Source organism: Helianthus annuus, chromosome 5 (genome assembly GCF_002127325.2).
Source record: "Helianthus annuus cultivar XRQ/B chromosome 5, HanXRQr2.0-SUNRISE, whole genome shotgun sequence".
In the NCBI taxonomy this organism is placed as follows: Eukaryota; Viridiplantae; Streptophyta; class Magnoliopsida; order Asterales; family Asteraceae; genus Helianthus; species Helianthus annuus.
Genome location: NC_035437.2, coordinates 56,456,666 through 56,478,089, shown reverse-complemented (window position 1 = coordinate 56,478,089; position 21,424 = coordinate 56,456,666).

Below are 21,424 nucleotides of genomic sequence, written 5' to 3'. Positions count from 1 at the left end.
CCTTTGACGCCTAGACTACAACGTTTGTATTGTTCAAGGTACATAGCGAAAGATATGATATGGCATAGTACCGGACGATCGGAAGATGGGATTATGCGTCATCCAGTTGATGGATCTGCATGGCAAGACTTTGATAAAAGGTACCCAAACTTCATGATGGAGCCACAAAATGTTCTCTTAGGGCTTGCAGCTGACAATTTTAATCCCTTTAACAACGGTAGTGGATCCTCGACTCGTAGCACGTGGCCGGTTATACTCACCACATATAATCTGCCTCCCTGTCATGCATGCGAGAGTCCACATTTATGTTGACCTTGTTCGTTCCTGGCCCTAAATCACCGGGGAAAGACATGGACGTTTTCCTTAGACCGTTAGTGGATGAGCTTAAGCAATTATGGCAGACAGGTGTACGTACTAAAGACGCAGCAACAAACACATACTTCATAATGAAGGCGGCGTTGTTATGGACCATAAATGACTTTCCAGCCCGTAGTAGTCTATCAGGTTGTAGCGGACAAGGTTACATGGCATGCCCAACTTGTAACCAAGACACTCCTTCAATACGTGTAAATGGTAAATGTGCTTATGTTGTTCATCGCCGGTTCTTAGATGCCAACCATCCTTGGAGAACAAGTCTCGACTTTAGCGGGAGACCCGAGACACGAGACCCTCTGAGACAGTTTAGCCAAGCTGACATAGAAGCTCAACTCGGTCGTTTAATTAATCGTCTACCAGGAAAGCAACCAGATTTTGGAGGTGGGAGGATAACCCGGTCAGATTTCGAGTTGAACTGGTCCAAAAGAAGCATATTTTTTGACCTTGAGTATTGGTCTTCTCTGCAACTGAAACATAACTTAGATGTAATGCATATAGAGAAAAATGTGTGCGACAGCTTGCTCGGTACTCTTCTAATGAACATAAGAGCAAAGACACGCCAAATGCGCGGTCCGACTTGGAAAAACTAAACATTCTGCCGACACAATGTTAATCATCAAAGAATTTGGGATCGGCCATTAAGTGATGACCGCGTCAATAAGGTTCAAAATGTTGAAAAACACTTAGAAGATATTGATGTTGTCGACAACAACTCTTCATCTGACTGTCCACTTGTCATTGACTTGACCCAATACTTTCAAATTGGATCTTCTCATGTTACTGCGGGTGAGCCTTCAATTGAAGTTGATCCCCAAACGGCTACCGCCGATGAAGCGTTTGAGGTCGAGACTGATTGTGATGAGGTCGAGGCTAATTGTGATGAGGATGATCCCGATTATGTGGAGTCTGACTAAAAGAAAAGTTATTGTAATTTATATTGATTTGTAATTGATAAACACTTGTTTGAAATATTTATTTGAATTTGAGTTACACTTGTTGTACTTTCCCTTAATTTCTATTAGATACACATGCTGTAAAATTTGTAACTTTATAGGGATTATGTTTTCGGTATTGCTGATTCGCTTATCTTATGGCGGATGTGGCCCCCTGGGGACATGGGGGTGACGGCGCTGGTGATCCACCGATTCCTCCTGGTGGATTTCGTGGCACACACGAGACAGACGGTAAGTCTTTTACTAAATTATTTTGTAGTCCTTATATTTTATATATTATAAATGTTGTTACTAACTATTTTTGTTTTAATTGCAACGGTTCCCCCGAAGAAGGTTAGGGGGAAAGCCAAAAACGAGAAACTAAGGCGTCCGGTAAAAGCGGGGGGGGGGGGGGGCTGTATCGCTTACGTTTGACAGACAGGTCACGTATACCCATGTTGGTAAACCAAGAGATCTGTTTTCACGGGAGGCCAGCCTGTATATGTGGCGGACCATCCCGTTCGATAAAATTGGATGGGATAACGTTGAACAACATTACAAGGATGCCCTCATGAACCACTTACGGGTAAATAAGTTATATGCATAAAATTTTATCAAACATTTAGGCACATGCAAATCTAATTTATATATGATATTTTAACTTTTTTATTTACTTTGTAGGAAAATTTCAATTTTGATGAAGTGGAACGGGATTTAGAGGCCAAAAACTTGATGGGTGGTATTAGGGCTGTGCTTATGAAGCGGTACTCTGACCGCAAGTACGAAGCTAAAAAATTATTTAAGAGCAAGGGAGGTTACAATGATATTGCGAGCGCAAGGGCATACCATCCCGCGGATATGCCCTATGATAACTGGTTGAGAACCATCGAAGGTTTTCAAGACGAAAAATATATTAAAAGAAGCAAGGCCAACACACTAGTACGCGGGAAACAACAATTCCCATACTGTGGGGGGACATCGTCGTACGGTAGCACCTCCTATAAAAATGTAATGTTTTATGTATGTGTGCGTGTGTGTAAGCTTTTGTTTACTTAATGTCTAATCTAAGTTTAATGTTAAACATGAGATGAATTGGGTACCTACATATGCTAAAACCCACACGGACAATCAAGGGAATTGGGTTGATCCGGTTGCTGAACAAAATTACGTAAGTATTTCTTTTAAGTATTAGTTTCTATAACAAATATATATATATATATATATATATATATACACACATATATATTTAATCATCTTCGTAAAATACAGTGGAACATACAACAGGCCACAAGTGAATGGAGCGGTGACGGTCCACCAATTGCCCCGTATTAGGAAGCGTTAGGTGAGCGGCGAGGATGGTACCGCGGGATGGGTCCTAAACCTTCTTCCAACACATCCTCGAACTCGTCATCTAACATGTCGTCTTCACAAGCTCAGACGCAAGAACCCTTTTCCGAGGTAAACTACGCAATTTAGAAGAAGACAAACGAACGCATGTTTCCTTGTTAAATATATGCTAATATACGTTTTGATATCTATTATTGTAGGATTTTGTTAACAGCTTGTTCCAAACACCGTCCTTTTTGAACCAACTTAACAACTATCTTGCTTCACAAGGAAAAGGAAAAGGAAAGTCAAAAGACTACAATACTGATGACTTATTTGATAGGGAATCCGACGAGGAGTGACTTGTTGTTTATAATGTATGATTTAATTAAATGTTGTAGGATTATAATGTACGACTTAAACGTAGTTTTTAACAATATTACCTTTAGTATATGTTGATTATGTTCATGGCGTATGTTTGCGTTGTTTGAAAATAGGCAGGTTCTGTTTTTTCGGCCGTAAAACTGGCTGGGCAGCTGTATATAAAGCAGTTGTATTGAAAAAAAACAGACTTTTAGCGCCGACAGGAGTCTTTAGCGGCGACAACTGGTCAATAGCGTCCGAGCAATACCGGCGACGCTTTACCGGCGACAGGTCACCGCTAAAAGTCAATAGCAGCGACAAAAGTGGTCAATACCGGCGACAGCTGTCGCCGCTAAAGGTGCCCCGTTCTTGTTGTGACACCCCGTTGAAACGTTCTCATCTATACTAGCTTGACAGTGGCTGCCTTAACTTTCGGGACGAAAGTTCTTAAAACTTGGGGATAATGTGACACTCTAGGTTTTCCCGAGCAACTATCTTGTAGTGACATCGTGTGTGTATATATATTACTAAATGAAAATGGTGTTTGAGCTTGATATGTTATGTGATCCTTGTGTTAAATCTTGTGCTGATAATGTGTACGTATGATAAATATATATATATATATATATATATATATATATATACATATATATATATAATGAACCGAGACCAAAAGGGGGGCCGACTCGAGACCACTCGGTCTCAAGTGACCCATAACAGTTGGGCCACGTGCACTTGAGCCCACTCGGAACCCATTAGGGAGTACCGACCTTTGAATGGGTATAAAACTCATACCCAAGCCAACCTTTCCTCATTTTTGACATTCCATCATTCTCCCACACTCACTCCCACACACTCTCCTTCATTCTCTCTCACTAAAACCCTAACAATCAAGCTCACCTCCTCCTCTCTCTCTCTCTCGGATTCAATCGGTAGCATCAAGACTCTCGGATCAAGCTCAATACCGTCAATCGGAACTCCTCTCACCGACCCTCCTTACCCTCCATATTCGACCGGTTAGTGTTTGGTAGCTTTGTTTATCTTTGGGTAACTTTTGAATGCATGATGACACTACTTGGTTGAATGAATAGACTGATCATTAAAATGTTGCTTTGAATGATGAAATGATGGTAAATAAGTGTGAACTCTTATGTAAAAATGACTTGCTAGAGTTTATTTGAATGACTAATGATTGATAGTGTTGGGTATTTAGGATCATCCGATTTATGTTGATATTATAGGACAAATGTGTCATAATGTTAGAATAAATGTTTACATGATTCTTGTTGACCAAGTAGCATGATATGTATTGTAGATTGAGGGTGTATGCATATGCTTTGAACAAGAAGAATGGTGTCTATTTGGATGAATCTCATGATGAAACGTATGAACATGTTTATGATGAAAACGAGATGAAACGTATGAACATGTTTATGATGAAAACCCTAATAAAGAACAACATGAATGTAATGAAAATATTTGAAAAACTTGTTGCTTGATCTGTTTTGATTAAGGTTTACATAAGAAAACATGTTGGTGCGATTTAATTGGATAGTACACCAAATCACAAAAACGGAATTTTATTGGTTAGTGCAAGTGTTTGCAGGTGTGCATGAATCAGTAGACAAACGAGTCGAGACCTCTGGTTTCGACTCGAGACCTCTAAGTTACAACTCGAGACCGCGGTGATTGCGACTCGAGATCATTGAGTTCCAGCTTGAGACAAGACTTCAGGACTCAAGAGCAACAAGGTCTCGACCCGAGATCTCATAATCCCTATTCGAAACTGGACTCGAGACTTCTGAGGTTGCGACTCATGCCAGCACTACTCGAGACCCTTGGTCTCGACTCGAGACTTCTGAGGTTGCGACTCATGCCAGCACTACTGGAGACCCTTTGTTGCGACTCGAGACTGCGTATTCTTGAGTCGAGACCACCTTGTCTCGACTGGGCTGTCTACCTTGGTTGTTGGGCCATAATGTGTTGTGTTTGGGCTGTCTGTTTAACTGGACTATGTGATAATTGTTACTGTTTGACTGTCTGTTGGATCAGGCCAAATAACTTAGCGTATGAATTATCGGTGTGTATGTTGTGTAATATGCATGTTATGTTTTAGTTATGTGTAGAACCTACGTGACTTAACTGTATCCGAGCCTGACCCAAACTGGCAACCATGTTAGGACGTGGTGACCAGCTTGCTTGACCAAGTAAACTAATCTGCCGAGCAACTCAAGGTGAGTTCACAACTATTAAAGCATGCGTTCCCGGTGGTTTGGAAAAAACGGAACTTAAAACAACGCTATCCCTTGTGAGGTATACAAACGTATTTTCTCCCCTTGTGTGGGACTCTTAGTTAATTACCTGATTATACGAAATGCAACGAGCAACACTAAACGAAACTCTATCACTCAAGTCCCTACTACTTAATACCGATTAGTCGCCGAGGCCAGGCGAACGGGTTATTAGTTGATAGCGTTATTTAGGTCTTACCAGCCTCACGCCGTGCCTGTAGAGGATCGGTCGTGAACTAATGTACTCTGGCAAACTGTCAATGATGATAGAACATTGACAAACGGGGCACTGCGGAAAGTACGGTCACCTAGTATTCGGTGTTGGAAAAACAGTTTAGTCGCTTACTTATGGGGTAACTCCCCATGGCATGTGTAAATGCATAAATTAACTGGTGAAACAAGTTTTTGGTAATTAAAAACTAGACAACTCGTGGACTCGCCAACATTTTTGTTGATACCCTACTGCATGCTTTACAGGTACCCAGTGACTCAGGAGCTTGCTACATGGGGATGTTTAGTGGTCGTCTAACCCCTGTGTTGGGTTCTAAATAAACTTGAACTATGAATTTTGTTTAAAAGCTGCTTGTTCTATGCTTCCGCTACTTACTACTTTTTGAACTTAAAAACTTTTGAACTTTGACTATGATATTTGCTAACCTTGTGGTTGGTGAGTATTACTTATGTTATTAATTAAATTACTCAGTATAATTCGTGGCTGGATCCTGGTCAGTTGCGCCCCCAAGCGGTGGTACTCCGCATGTGGATTTTGGGGGTGTGACAGATTGGTATCAGAGCCATTGGTTATAGTGAACATGGTTTTAAAAAGGGAATCTTTTTGAGAAAAACCAAACTATAACCCGTGACCCATGACGACACTACACTCCATGTGCAAGACGCAACCCATTAGACCTCATAGCTCGGACTAGTGTTTGCTTGCTTGCTTGCTTTATGCCTTCTGTTCTGCTATACGTACTAGTTTGCCTAGTTAGATAGATACACCTCCCTCTTCTATCTCATTCTCGCTATATTACGACATCACACTCATACTATGTTTTCTGGTTATGAAGACAATGAGTGGACGTGGAAGAGGAAACGTTAACATGACTCAGGCTCAGTTCACTAACCTGATCAACACGTTGGCTGCAGCTTTCGCAGCTCACCCTGGAGGTAAGCTCGTTATTTTAGGATGTTTAGATCCTACCGCCGCATCGTCTTTTCACCCCTAAACCTATTCGCTTTGCATCTCACAACAGGTCAGCATGTGCCTGCGCAACCACGTGTTTGTACTTTCAAAACCTTCATGGATTGCAATCCTTTCCCTTTCAATGGCACTGAGGGTACCATAGGTCTTCTACGCTGGATTGAAAAAGCCGAAGCTGTCTCCCCTACTAATTGGGTGAAGTTTGCTACTGGTACGCTTGAAGGAAACGCGCTTTCCTGGTGGAAGGCGCAAATTCAGATGATTGGTTTGGAAACTGCTAATGCCACTGCATGGGAAGATTTCAAGGACATGATCAAAGAAGAGTACTGTCACAGGGATGACATCCACAAACTCGAAAATGAGTACTTTGAGCTCAAGATGGTTGGATCAGAGATCGAGACCTACACCAAGCTGTCCAACGACTATGTTGCTCTCTGCCCAAACATGTCTCGACCTATGTATCGAAGGATCGAATTGTACATCAAGGGTTTGGCCCCAGAAATTCAGAGCCATGTGACCTCAGCCAACCTCAATACCATTCAGCCAGTCGTCCGTCTTGCTCACAAACTCACTGATCAGGCTGTGGAACAGGGCAAGTTGCCCAAAAGGATCAGCAGCACTACTGATGGAACTTCTGGTGATAACAAGCGTAAGTGGGAAGGAAACCAAAGCAAGGATGCTAACCCCACTCAGGCCCCAACTCAGCAAAGGAAAACTGAAAACAACAAAGGCCCTCAACAACAGGGAGGCTACCGAGGAAACCACCCTAAGTGTAACAAGTGTAACCGACACCACAGTGGGGCTTGTAGCAAAGGTCAGTGCCAGCGGTGCAACAAGTTGGGGCATGAAGCCAAAGACTGTAGGAGTCAGTTTCCAGCTAGGCAGAATCAGCAACAACCACAACAACAACAGCAGCTAGGGAACAACAGGGATGCTACAAGTGTGGGGCCACGGGGCACATACGCAGGGATTGCCCTGAACTGAATCAAAACCACAACAACAACCAAGGAGCTGGAAACAACGAGCAAAACAACAACAATGTTGGGAATGGTGCAAGAGGAAGGGCTTTTGTCATTGGAGCTGGAGAGGCAAGGAATGACCCCAACGTCGTGGCGGGTACGTTCCTACTCGATGATCGTTATGTTTCTGTATTATTTGATTCTGGAGCCGATACTAGTTATGTATCCCTACGTATTAGTAAGAAACTTAAGCACCCACCTACATTATTAAGTTCTAAGCATATCGTCGAGTTAGCTAATGGTGGAAACATCGAGGCCTCACATGTGATCAATGACTGCAAGCTAGTATTGTCTGGTCAGACGTTTAGCATCGATCTTTTCCCTAGCGATCTTGGAAGCTTCGACGTCGTCATTGGCATGAATTGGTTATCCAAACATCACGCTGAAATCCTCTGTCAAGAGAAAATGGTTCGCATCCCCCGCCGCTCTGGAAAACCCCTCATCGTTCAAGGTGACAAGGGCGGAGAAGTCACAGGCATCATCTCGTTCTTAAAAGCCCAGAAGTGTTTACAAAAAGGGCACACCGCCATCTTAGCACTTGTCACCGACTCACAGGAGAAGGAAAAGAGGATTGAAGATTTTCCAGTGGTATGTGACTACCCCGAGGTATTTCCTGAAGAACTACCTGGACTCCCTCCCCACCGTCAGGTCGAATTCCAAATCGAGCTAGCTCCTGGAGCAGCACCTATAGCTCGTGCACATTATCGACTAGCCCCCGCAGAACTAAAGGAACTCTCCACGCAACTACAGGAACTATTGGATAAAGGATTTATCCGTCCTAGTTCGTCACCCGGGGGAGCACCAGTGCTCTTTGTTAAGAAAAAGGACGGCACATTCCGAATGTGCATCGACTATCGTGAGCTGAACAAGGTTACCATCAAGAATCGCTACCCTCTCCCACGTATCGACGATCTATTCGATCAGTTGCAAGGATCAAGCTACTACTCTAAGATTGACCTACGATCAGGCTATCATCAGCTAAGAATCCGTAATGAAGACATCTCCAAAACTGCGTTCAGAACTCGATATGGTCATTACGATTTCCTCGTCATGCCCTTTGGAATGACTAACGCGCCTGCTGTATTCATGGACCTCATGAACCGGGTGTGCAAGCCCTATCTCGACAGATTCGTAATTGTATTTATTGACGACATCCTGATCTACTCGAAAAGTCAAGAGGAGCATGAACAACATGTGCGTCTTATTCTCGAACTCCTTCGCAATGAGCAACTGTATGCCAAATTCTCGAAATGTGACTTCTGGCTTCAAGAAGTCCACTTCCTTGGGCACGTGGTTAATAAGGACGGAATTCATGTCGATCCAGCTAAGATCGACTCTATAAGGAATTGGCCTACGCCTAAAACTCCGACCGAAGTCCGCCAATTCTTATGATTGGCAGGATACTATCGCAGATTCATTTAGGGATTTTCAAAGATTGCACAACCCCTCACGACTCTCACTCAGAAGGGTATTTCTTACAAATGGAATGAGGCTCAGGAGTCTGCATTTCAAAAGCTAAAGGATAACCTCTGTAGTGCTCCTATTCTCTCGTTACCTGAAGGTACCGACGACTTTGTGGTTTACTGCGATGCGTCTATTCATGGGCTCGGTTGTGTGTTAATGCAACGCGATAAAGTTATTGCTTACGTTTCTCGACAACTTAAGACTCACGAAAGGAACTACACTACGCACGACTTGGAACTGGGAGCAGCGGTTTTTGCTCTTAAGATATGGAGACATTACCTGTACGGTACCAGGTGCACCATTTACACCGATCGTAGGAGTCTTGTGCATATCTTCAAGCAAAAGGAATTAAACATGCAACAACGTCGATGGGTCGAACTCTTGAATGATTACGAATGCGCCATCAAGTACCATCCGGGCAAGGCCAATGTCGTGGCAGACACCCTCACCCGAAAGGACGCTGCACCTAAGCGTGTGCGAGCGCTACAACTTACCATCCAGTCTAACCTCGCTACTCAGATTCGGAATGCTCAAGTTGAAGCACTAAAATCAGAGAACATCAGGGCTGAGTCCCTGCGAGGATCAAGGCAGCTGTTAGAACAAAAAGAGGATGGCGCTTACTATGTGACAGGGCGCATTTGGGTTCCACTATATGGAGATCTACATGAACTTGTGATGGACGAGGACCATAAGTCCCGTTACTCAGTACACCCTGGATCAGATAAAATGTTCCACGACTTAAAGACTACATATTGGTGGCCTGGCATGAAAGCCCACATAGCGACATATGTTGGCAAATGTTTGACTTGCGCAAGGGTCAAGACTGAGTATCAGAAACCAGCAGGCCTACTCCAACAATCAGAAATCCCAAAATGGAAATGGGAGAAAATCTCCAAGGATTTCGTCACTGGTCTACCCAGATCCCAACGCGGAAATGACACTATTTGGGTGATAGTAGACCGATTGACCAAGTCTGCACACTTTTTGGCTATTAAAGAAACAGACAAGTTCTCTACCTTGGCAGACATTTATTTAAAAGAAGTAGTGTCCAAGCACGGGGTGCCAACCTCCATTATTTCCGACCGAGACGCACGTTTTACTTCTGAGCTGTGGCAAGCTATGCACAAATCCTTTGGCTCACGTTTGGACATGAGCACCGCTTATCATCCACAAATGGATGGGCAGTCTGAACGCACCATCCAAACCCTGGAAGATATTCTTAGGGTATGTGTGATCGATTTTGGTAAGAATTGGGAGAAGCATCCACCGCTAGTGGAATTCTCGTATAATTACAGCTACCACACCAGCATTCAGGCAGCACCCTTTAAGGCATTGTATGGTCGTAAATGCCGATCACCTCTTTGCTGGGCGGAAGTTGGTGACAGCCAGATCACAGGCCCGGAACTGGTGGTAGACACAACAGAGAAGATTGCCCAGATCAGACAACGCATGGCGGCAACTCGTGACCGTCAGAAAAGTTACGCTGACAAGCGTAGAAAACCGCTAGAATTCCAGGTCGGTGACCGGTTAAGGCTCACCCTGGAAGGGTGTGGTTCGCTTTGGTAAACGGGGCAAGCTGAATCCGCGATATGTCGGACCATTCGAAATCACTGAGAGAAACGGTAAGGTTGCTTATAGGTTGAATCTGCCTGAAGAGCTGAGTGCGGTGCACAATGTCTTTCACGTGTCTAATCTGAAGAAGTGTCTGTCAGATGAAACACTCATCATTCCTTTCAAGGAACTCACTATTGACGAACAGCTACACTTTACTGAGGAACCGATTGAGATCACGGATCGAGAGATCAAAACCCTCAAACGTAGCCAGATACCTCTCGTGCGAGTTCGTTGGAACTCACGACGTGGCCCAGAGTTTACCTGGGAGCGGGAATACCAGATGAAGTGCAAATATCCCCAATTGTTCCCAAATGAAACCCCTAGCACTGAAGCTACAACCGAATTCCGGGACGAAATTCCAAACTAACGGGGGGATGATGTGACACCCCGTTGAAACGTTCTCACCTAGCTTGACAGTGGCTGCCTTAACTTTCGGGACGAAAGTTCTTAAAACTTGGGGATAATGTGACACTCTAGGTTTTCCCGAGCAACTATCTTGTAGTGGCATCGTGTGTATATATATATATATATTACTAAATGAAAATGGTGTTTGAGCTTGATATGCTATGTTATCCTTGTGTTAAGTCTTGTGTTGATAATGTGTACGTATGATAAATAGATACATACATATATATATATGTATATATAATGAACCGAGACCAAAAGGGGGGCCGACTCGAGACCACTCGGTCTCAAGTGACCCATAACAGTTGGGCCACGTGCACTTGAGCCCACTCGGAACCCATTAGGGAGTACCGACCTTTGAATGGGTATAAAACCCATACCCAAGCCAACCTTTCCTCATTTTTGACATTCCATCATTCTCCCACACTCACTCCCACACACTCTCCTTCATTCTCTCTCACTAAAACCCTAACAATCAAGCTCACCTCCTCCCATCTCTCTCTCGGATTCAATCGGTAGCATCAAGACTCTCGGATCAAGCTCACTACCGTCATTCGGAACTCCTCTCACCGACCCTCCTTACCCTCCATATTCGACCGGTTAGTGTTTTGTAACTTTGTTGATCTTTGGGTAACTTTTGAATGCATGATGACACTACTTGGTTGAATGAATAGACTGATCATTAAAATGTTTATTTGAATGATGAAATGATGGTTAATAAGTGTGAAATCTTATGTAAAAATGACTTGCTAGAATTTATTTGAATGACTAATGATTGATAGTGTAGGGTATTTAGGATTATCCGATGTTTGTTGATATTATAGGACAAATGTGTCATAATGTTAGAATAAATGTTTACATGATTCTTGTTGACCAAGTAGCATGATATGTATTATAGATTGAGGGTGTATGCATATGCTTTGAACAAGAAGAATGGTGTCTATTTGGATGAATCTCATGATGAAACGTATGAACATGTTTATGATGAAAACCCTAATAAAGAACAACATGAATGTCATGAAAATATTTGAAAAACTTGTTGCTTGATCTGTTTTGATTAAGGTTTAGACAAGAAAACATGTTGGTGCGATTTAATTGGGTAGTACACCAAATCACAAAAATGGAATTCTATTGGTTAGTACAAGTGTTTGCAGGTGTGCATGAATCAGCAGACAAACGAGTCGAGACCTCTGGTTTCGACTCGAGACCTCTAAGTTACAACTCGAGACCCCGGTGATTGCGACTCGAGATCATTGAGTTCCAGCTTGAGACAAGACTTCAGGACTCGAGACCAACATCGTCTCGACCCGAGATCTCATAATCCCTATTCGAAACTGGACTCGAGACTTCTGAGGTTGCGACTCATGCCAGCACTACTCGAGACCCTTGGTCTCGACTCGAGACTTCTGAGGTTGCGACTCATGCCAGCACTACTCGAGACCCTTGGTCTCGACTCGAGACTTCTGAGGTTGCGACGCATGCCAGCACTACTCGAGACCCTTGGTCTCGACTCGAGACTTCTGAGGCTATGACTCATGCCAGCACTACTCGAGACCCTTTGTTGCGACTCGAGACCGCGTATTCTTGAGTCGAGACCACCTTGTCTCGACTGGGCTGTCTACCTTGGTTGTTGGGCCATAATGTGTTGTGTTTGGGCTGTCTGTTTAACTGGACTATGTGATATTTGTTACTGTTTGACTGTCTGTTGGATCAGGCCCAATAACTTAGCGTATGAATTATCGGTGTGTATGTTGTGTAATATGCATGTTATGAGTTAGTTATGTGTAAAACCTACATGACTTAACTGTATCCGAGCCGGACCCAAACTGGCAACCATGTTAGGACGTGGTGACCAACTTGCTTGACCAAGTTAAGAATCTGCCGAGCAACTCAAGGTGAGTTCACAACTATTAAAGCATGCGTTCCCGGTGGTTTGGGAAAAACGGAACTTAAAACAACGCTATCCCTTGTGAAGGATACAAACCTATTTTCTCCCCTTGTGTGGGACTCTTAGTTAATTACCTGTTTATACGGAATGCAACGAGCAACACTAAACGAAACTCTATCACTCAAGTCCCTACTACTTATTACCGATTAGTCGTCGGGGCCAAGCGAACGGGTTATTAGTTGATAGCGCTATTTAGGTCTTACTAGCCTCACACCGTGCCTGTAGAGGATCGGTCGTGAACTAATGTACTCTGGCAAACCGTCAATGATGATAGAACATTGACAAACGGGGCACTGCGGAAACGTACGGTCACCTAGTATTCGGTATTGGAAAAAACAGTTTAGTCGCTTACTTATGGGGTAGCTCCCTATGGCATGTGTAAACGGATAAATTAACTGGTGAAACAAGTTTTTGGTATTAAAAACTGGACAACTCGTGGACTCGCCAACATTTTGTTGATACCCTACTGCATCCTTTGCAGGTACCCAGTGACTCAGGAGCTTGCTACTCGGGGATATGTAGTGGTCGTCTAACCCCTGTGTTGGGTTCTAAATAAACTTGAACTAAGAATTTTGTTTAAAAGCTGCTTGTTCAATGCTTCCGCTACTTACTACTTTTTGAACTTAAAAACTTTTGAACTTTGACTATGATATTTGCTAACCTTGTGGTTGGTGCGTATTACTTATGTTATTAATTAAATTGCTCAGTATAATTGGTGGCTGGATCCTGGTCAGTCGCGCCCCCAAGCGGTGGTACTCCGCATGTGGATTTTGGGGGTGTGACACTTGTAGTGTTATATGCAATGGAAATTAAAGGTAAGTAAACAAAGTTTGCTGATGCGGTTTCTAGTAGTAAGTGTGTTGGTGCATTTTTTTTGTGTTCGATGTTGTTCGAATAGTTTAGACTACATTTTATGCTGATTATGTAATAGTTAGTGAAGCAGTCAAACGAACGTGTATAGACGCGCTCGTTTGAAGTGGTCAAATGAAAGGGTTATTTGTTGACCGTGTGTGTTTGCAAGTGAATGGGGTGTGGCTATAAATACCAACCCTTGGTCATTTGCAGCATTTGAAGGTTTTAGACTTGGGGGAGAGATCACCAGTTGGTCTCTCCCCGGATGTATGCTTCTTTGGTATAGTTCGGCTAGCTTGTAATCCGGCCGGTTTGTAATGTTATGCTACCGAATTTATACATGAAAGTTGTTTTATCCGTCTCTAATCTTTTCGTCTTTGAACATAATCACACCTAATCACGGCTTTCGGTCCGAATTATGAACTTACAATTGGTATCAGAGCCATGGTACCCGACTTAGTGAATCTAACCATTTACTAAGTCACATGTGCTCTTGATCTGATTTTTGTGGTGTTTTGTTCAAGATGTAAAGTTGTGTAAACATGAAGAAAACCCAGATCTGGACCCGAAAAATATGGATCTAGATGAAACAGACCATACACAAGGGTTGGGTTTTATGTTTAACACCAAAATTATCAAGTTTTCATCATCCATGGAGGCATATTTCGTCAAATCCGTAGATCTGCAGATGTTGTTCTTCGTTGTGTTCTTGAAAGAAGGTGGCGAAACACCAGGGTTTCTTCAGATCTGGACCACCGAAGAACCTCCCACTCATGAAAAACCTTCTGTCGAAGAACCTATCCCCTGGGAAGAACATTCTTCGTCTTATTGCTTCTGCCGAAAAACATGTTCTCGAAGAACCCTTTGTATCTACACCTCACGAAGAACTTCTAGGGACGAAGAACATGCATCAGCCGAAGAACTCTCCACCAAGAAATCTCTACAAAGAACCCCCAGCTTGCCAAAGAACCCCCTGTGGAAAAACCACTGCAAAGAACCATATCAGACGAAAAAAAAATTGTCTGACGAAGAACCTTCTGTCTAAGTGATTCTATCGAAGAACCAGTTCATGCCAAGAATGTCTTTCGGCTGCAGGTTGTTCGCTGGTGTTGGGTCTATACCAAGAACATCCGTCGGAAAAACCTTGGTGCCGACAACAGCTGCTCCGAGCAGAACAAAGTGGTTATGGTGGCGACAAGGTGAAAACGGTGGGAGTAAAGGGTGTCGGACGGTTGAAGACGATCAGGTTTTGTTTTCTTCTGTTGATGGCGGCTTATAATCGCAGAGAGAGAGAATGGAAAGCTGATGTCGGCTGCACAAGTTATTTTGTCTAAGGTTTGGAGGGTGATTGAAAGTGGAGGATGACAAGGATGATGGCAGGTGATGTTAGCAGCTGGTAAAACAAAAAATTCTAGGGTTTTGCTTGAAAAGGGTTTGGTCATGGGCATTGGATTTTTATTTGGGGCCCACTAGCTACCATTACCACATTATGGGCTCACATGATGGTTCCTAAATTTCTTGAAGCCACGTTTTTTTGGGGCCCACAACTATTGTGAATTTTACCAATCAATCTTGTGGGTTTTTCATTTCTAATGGATCTCCACACAACCAGGAGGTCAAGTTTATTATTTGGGTCAGGTTTATAAATTTTATTAAGTGGGCCAAGTGATTTGTAATGTTGGGCTTGGACGAAAGACCTAATCTTTTGTGATGTGTTATCTTTGGTGGGCACATGTTCGGCCCAGTAATGTTAGGCCTATTTGATTGGCCAATTAATTATGGGCAAATGATTAAAGCTGGGCTCTATTGGACCAAATATTTAGATGAGACATGGAGTCGTGGACTCGTTTCTATTCGTGAGTTGCAAAGTTGGGTCGGGTGTTCATGATGCTTATTTGAATCCAGCTTTAACGTCAAAATTCGTAGGGGTTCGGGGGCGCGCGGGATCACTTTAGGATGATGAAAACAAGTGATTTTTTTAGAATGTGGGGTAGTCACGGTTACGGATGCAAATGTCAAATTTGATGACTTGACTATTATGGGCCAAAAAGGTATATTTCCGCACGTGAAGATTTGTTTTGTTATCGGTGTTCGTAAATGCGTTCGTAAATTCTCGAAAGCATTTTGTTTATTGTCATATTCTCTCATTTGGTAACGAGGTAACCGACTGAAGGAACCTGGAGAGCCAAGACCGGTCCTAACAAGTTCACAAAGTCGAAGAGTTATGCCTATGATGGAAGTTTTCTAATACAAATGAGATCGTTGTTAATATGCCTTGCACAATTTGTGTATCTACAATAACTTACATATTTTGCCACGTGGCTTTCCAATTCTAAAAAATGAATCCATTGTGGAAGCTTCTATTCTAAAGCTAATTTCTGATATTTTTCTTGCTAAAACTTTCATAAGTTAGAGGCTCATTGACATCTCCGGTATGAAAGGACGATATGGCTTATATGGATGTTAGAATTGCTTGTTCTACGAAGATCTACAAGGTTATCTCATTTATTTTACATACCTAGCATAGTAGGTTTAACATATCACTTGGTAAATAGCTATTTCATGTTCGATATTATATGGTGATGGCATGCTAGTTTACAATAACATCAGTTTGGTTTTTTTTTTGTCTTTCTGTTTTTATGGTGATGGCATCCTGGCTTACAAGATAGAGTCATCATTCATTCTTCACTGCTAGCTATTCAAAGAACACTCATAGAAAATGTATTGCATAATTTTATATAATTTTAGTTAACATTATATTGCTATCGTTGCTAAAATAGTTATCCCTTAGGAATGGGCAACTTATTTGTGAAACAATTAAAACCTTAATTTGCCAAAAGTACTGAAACTCTTGTTTTGTGTTTATTGAGTCGTGTCTAAATTCATGTGGTGCTTATATACCCACCAACAACCAAAAAAAGTTTGGCTACGGGTACCCAATGACAAAAGATGACTCATACACCCGCAATGGTAGACAACGCTGCCAAGCCCACCATCTGCGGTTTTAAGGAAAACCAGATGCCCAAAGGGCCCACTTAATGGGATTCAACTTCATATCTGTGATCTTCAACCCCGAATCATCATCCATATAAAAAACATATATATTTGAGGGATGTTTTTATTCACATACATGGCTACATAAACACAATTATGTGAAAAAAAAAAAGGACATGGACCATTAGATTTGTGAAAATAAACAAATGGGGGATAAAGGGAGGGACAAGAATGAAAACTAATTAAATGGGCTGGAATTGTAAATATTTCTAGGTGAAAAAGATTATAAAACCCTACCCCTTGTTCTTCGTTTGTCAAATTTATAATTCCACAGATCGCTGCAGACTATACCAGATGGCCACTGCTTTAGCGTCTGAGATTGATGAAATTTGGCCTCCCGATATGGCAAAATCATCGGTGAGTGGTATTTATATTTTAAATTCTTGTTATGATCAGAAACCGGTTCTGGTTTTATATCAGCCTTTTGTTTTTTTTTCATGACGTAGAATCTGTAGTATTATGTAGGCTGTTGAAGAACGATCGTTGACTGCTCATCGGATTTCAGAAGACAATCTCGTTTCAGGTAACTGTTAATCGATTAAATGCTGTATTTATTTTAACAAAACCTTCTAGATCTATCGCTATTTAAGGACGTTTTTGTTTAAATTTTGAGCCTATTTGATTTGCGGATCTACAATTTACTATATAATTTTTCGGGGCTTGTTGCTGTTTTTTCATATCACTCACTGTGTAAGATGAATTTTAACCAAGATAAAAATTTTGATTTTGATCTAATTAATTAGCTAGCAAATGATATAATTTGATCGATTAAATGCTGTATTTATTTTAACAAAACCTTCTAGATCAACGTTCATATTAGGCTTATTGTTTTATGATATCTGAAGGTACTCCAAGTGTGATATGCCCTACAACCCTGATGCTTATATGTTGAAATGTGATGTGTTGTCAATTCTGGGTTTTTGTTCATCAGAATCAGATGCGAGAGATATTAGCAACAAAACTAGTCACGGGGAAAAACAGGGTCCTCGGTCTTCCACGAATCCCAGCAAATTCAGTTATCCGGGCCTTCAAAGATAGGAAGCAACGCCAGAGCCAGAGGAACCGTAGGTCTCAGCCCAGCAGCAGCAGAAGTTGGTGGTGGCCTGAGCTGGGGTGGTCTGCGGTTGGTATGGTTATTTCACAGAGACCATCCAAGGAAAGTGTGGTTCAAACTTTACACAAATGAATCACAATGGTTACAACCACGTATTTTCTAAGCTTTAGTTGAATAACAAGTACATAATGAATCTTGAAGATTATTAATGATCAGTTGTGGTTATCTTTACTTTTTTAATGATAAATTTCTAAATCTTGGTGGTCTAATCATGAAAAATGTATTGATGATGAAAAGTGTTGATTATCTGTTTTCTTTTATGATAGTTTTTTACCTTTTGGTTTACACAAAATATATTTGCAATCTAATATTAATTATAGAGATTATTACATACTTATACTAATGGGAAAGCCCGCGCGTTGCTGCGGGTGCGCCTGAACTAAACAGATTTCCACCCGCCGAAGTGAAGAAAAAGTGACAAACAAAAAGTGAACCAAATCTCGATGTTAAATATTCAATTTGAACATCAAACAACAGCCAAGTTACACAATTTGTGAACAATAACTAACAATATATAAACCTACTATATTAACTGTTGGTGCACTTGTGTCTGTACTTTGTCTGTATTCGGTCATGATGTAAAACGATGTCTTTGTTAGTCATGTAAGTTTGACCAAGTCAACCATCCTCCTGGTTTGACTTGGCCAAACAGTTATAATATGGTTTGAAAATTGTCTGTGTCGAAGGTTGGGTCATCGAAGGATTGTCTCTATCCTTCGATGAGCTCGAAAGATATCCCACGAAGGATACTGATGGACCTGGAAGGATATACCATCCTTCGAGGTGTATGTGGATCCTTCGATGGCAGTATGATCGATAGATGATGTTTCGATCAGTAAACCTGATCCTTCGACCAGATCATCTGTTATGGGTATAAATACCCATGTAGTGTGTTCACTTCAGTAGAGTCACGAGAGGTAAGGCAGACAAGGAGAGACACTTCTGTGAACACACACACACTTAGAGAGTTTGCAAAACAGATTTGTAAACATTGAGCTTGTAACCGAACCTTTCATACGCATTAATACAAGTGGTGTTAATCGGTGAATATTGTGTGTCTTGTGTTTGTGCTTGTTTCATCTCGGTTTGCACTCTAGCTTGGATTCCGCACTTGCTAGTGTGTTTCACATAACAAGGTTAAGGTTTGACCTCATCCTCCGAGGGACCTACAAGTGGTATCAGAGCCGTGGCTCTTTTCCTTGTTAAAACCGAGTTTGTTCAAGTTCTTTGGAGTGTTTGGATAAAACTCTCTTGGTTTAGTACCCGTTTTTTGGTGTTTTCCTTGCACTTATAAACATAAAAACGTGTTCTAAACTAACCGGGTGTGTTAAAGAACGGGTTGGGTAACTTAAAACTTGTTTTTAAGAAACTTGGTGATTTCCGGCCATATTTCCGGCTTACTCCGGTGACCGGATTTTCTGGATAAGACTTTCCATTTTCGGTAATATTTTATTTGAAAAGTCTGAGTTGGTAGAAAGCATGGTCTGATCATACCCTTCTGCCGAAAGTTGACTACCAACCCATCACCTTTTTCACCAACCTGTCATTTTTCTGTCAGTTGTGTCAGTAGTGATCGAAGGATATCCTTCGAAGTCGAAAGATCATCTTTCGATTAAAGGGACTTTCGATAGATAAGCATCTTTCGAACACCCTTCGAAGTTGGTAACATATCCTTCGATCCAGGGAATCTATTCGAAGGATATATACTCGAAAGATAAGGATCTTTCAATTGTGAATCTTTCGAAATCATTGTTCGAAATTCAACAGTGATCTTTCGAACACTGTTGATCCTTCGAACAAGTGTCGATCATTCGATTGTGGTCTGTTTAGATTTAACAAGGTTGTGTTTCTCAGATCTTTCGAGCTTGGATCCTTCGGCTGGCTGTTATCTTTCGGGATATTCATATAGAATTCAATTTTCTTTTCAAACATGAATCCGAGTTGGTGGGGAACTCCGGCTCCAGATAGTGGAAAATATACAAGTACGGGTTCAACCCCCTCATGGTGGGGTACACCGGCTCCAGACAGTGGAAAGTACACGAGTACAAGTTTATCTCCTTCATGGGCCGAGTCTCCGGTGTCGACATCTTCGCAAGCAAATGCCATATCGTCAAGTCAATGGGCATTAGTATCGAATCAAACTCCGAGCATTCAAAGTATTTTATTGAGCGAAAGCAAAACCGGAAGTTTGAATCGTCCTCCAAAGTTGATGCACTTAAACGAATATCCGGGCTGGGTTGATAGATTTCGTACATACGTTCTTGGTCAAAATACCGAACTGTGGATACGTTTCACTACAGATTTCGATCAAGCTATAGAGGTTGTTGCTTCAGATACTGCTACGTTTGCCGATCTTCCTGAAGATCAAAAGAAAACGTATGATCTGGAAAAGAAAGCATACGCCATTCTCACTCAGGCGTTAAGCAAAGATATCTACCACCAGTTTGTCAGTTTCAAGACAACAAAGATGTTGTGGGACGGGTTGAAAAACTAAGAATAGAGAATGAAGCAACACGTCAATTGCGTCATGAACTCTCAAGAAAGAATTTGACTGTTTCACGTGCATGGATAAGGAGTCTTTGGGAGACATGACAAGGCCGGTTTTAATCACTTGGCTTACAGAGCTGAACAATTTTGGAGTAGCGACAACTACAGCAGAAGTGGGAAGAAGTTGCTGATCTTTGCTCCCCAATGGATGTTTCTTGGAAATCTTGAAGTATAACGGAGTTTTGAGAACTACAAATATCAACGACTTCGTGCAGCTTTTAGAAACAAGGATCAGGAGGAAACATTAAAAGCAGAAAAGAGTTCCATTGCCACAAAATCCAGAAATGTATTAGGAGACTTCCAGTTCTTTCGTCTGCAAGAACCGGTCCACATGCTCCACTACAACGGCGTTTGTCACAAGCACAGATATGTATGAATACCAGTGCAAGTTCCTGTAAGCCAGCTCCCACCACAGACATGTATGGAAATCCAATACAACCACCTCCCTCCTCCTCCTGCTCAACAACAAAATGCGTGTTATGGAGGACATGGAGCTGCTTAACACTGTAGTGAGTGCGTACTGTGGTAATGGAGAGGTCAATTGGAACATTAATCTGACACAAGAAGACTATCGCAGATTGATAAGGAAAGAGATGGACTTGATGGATATCAAGTGGCCTTTGCTAGTGCTGTAAGAAGGGCATATTTCATGGAAATACTGCGCAGAACCAGCTTGGAAAGCAAGAAAGACACAAGTATGGTTCGGATAAACAGGCAGTAAAGTGCTTCAATTGTGGTGAACGGGTCACTTTAAAAAGTGTACAAAGCCAGCCATCATGGAACAGAATCCCTTCAGAAACCAAAGGCAACCAGCAGAACCAGAACAAACAATGAGCGTACATTAATACCTGTCAACAACCAGAGTCAAGCTGGACCATCAAATGCCAACAGGCACTTGTGTTCAAGTGGATGAAGGTTG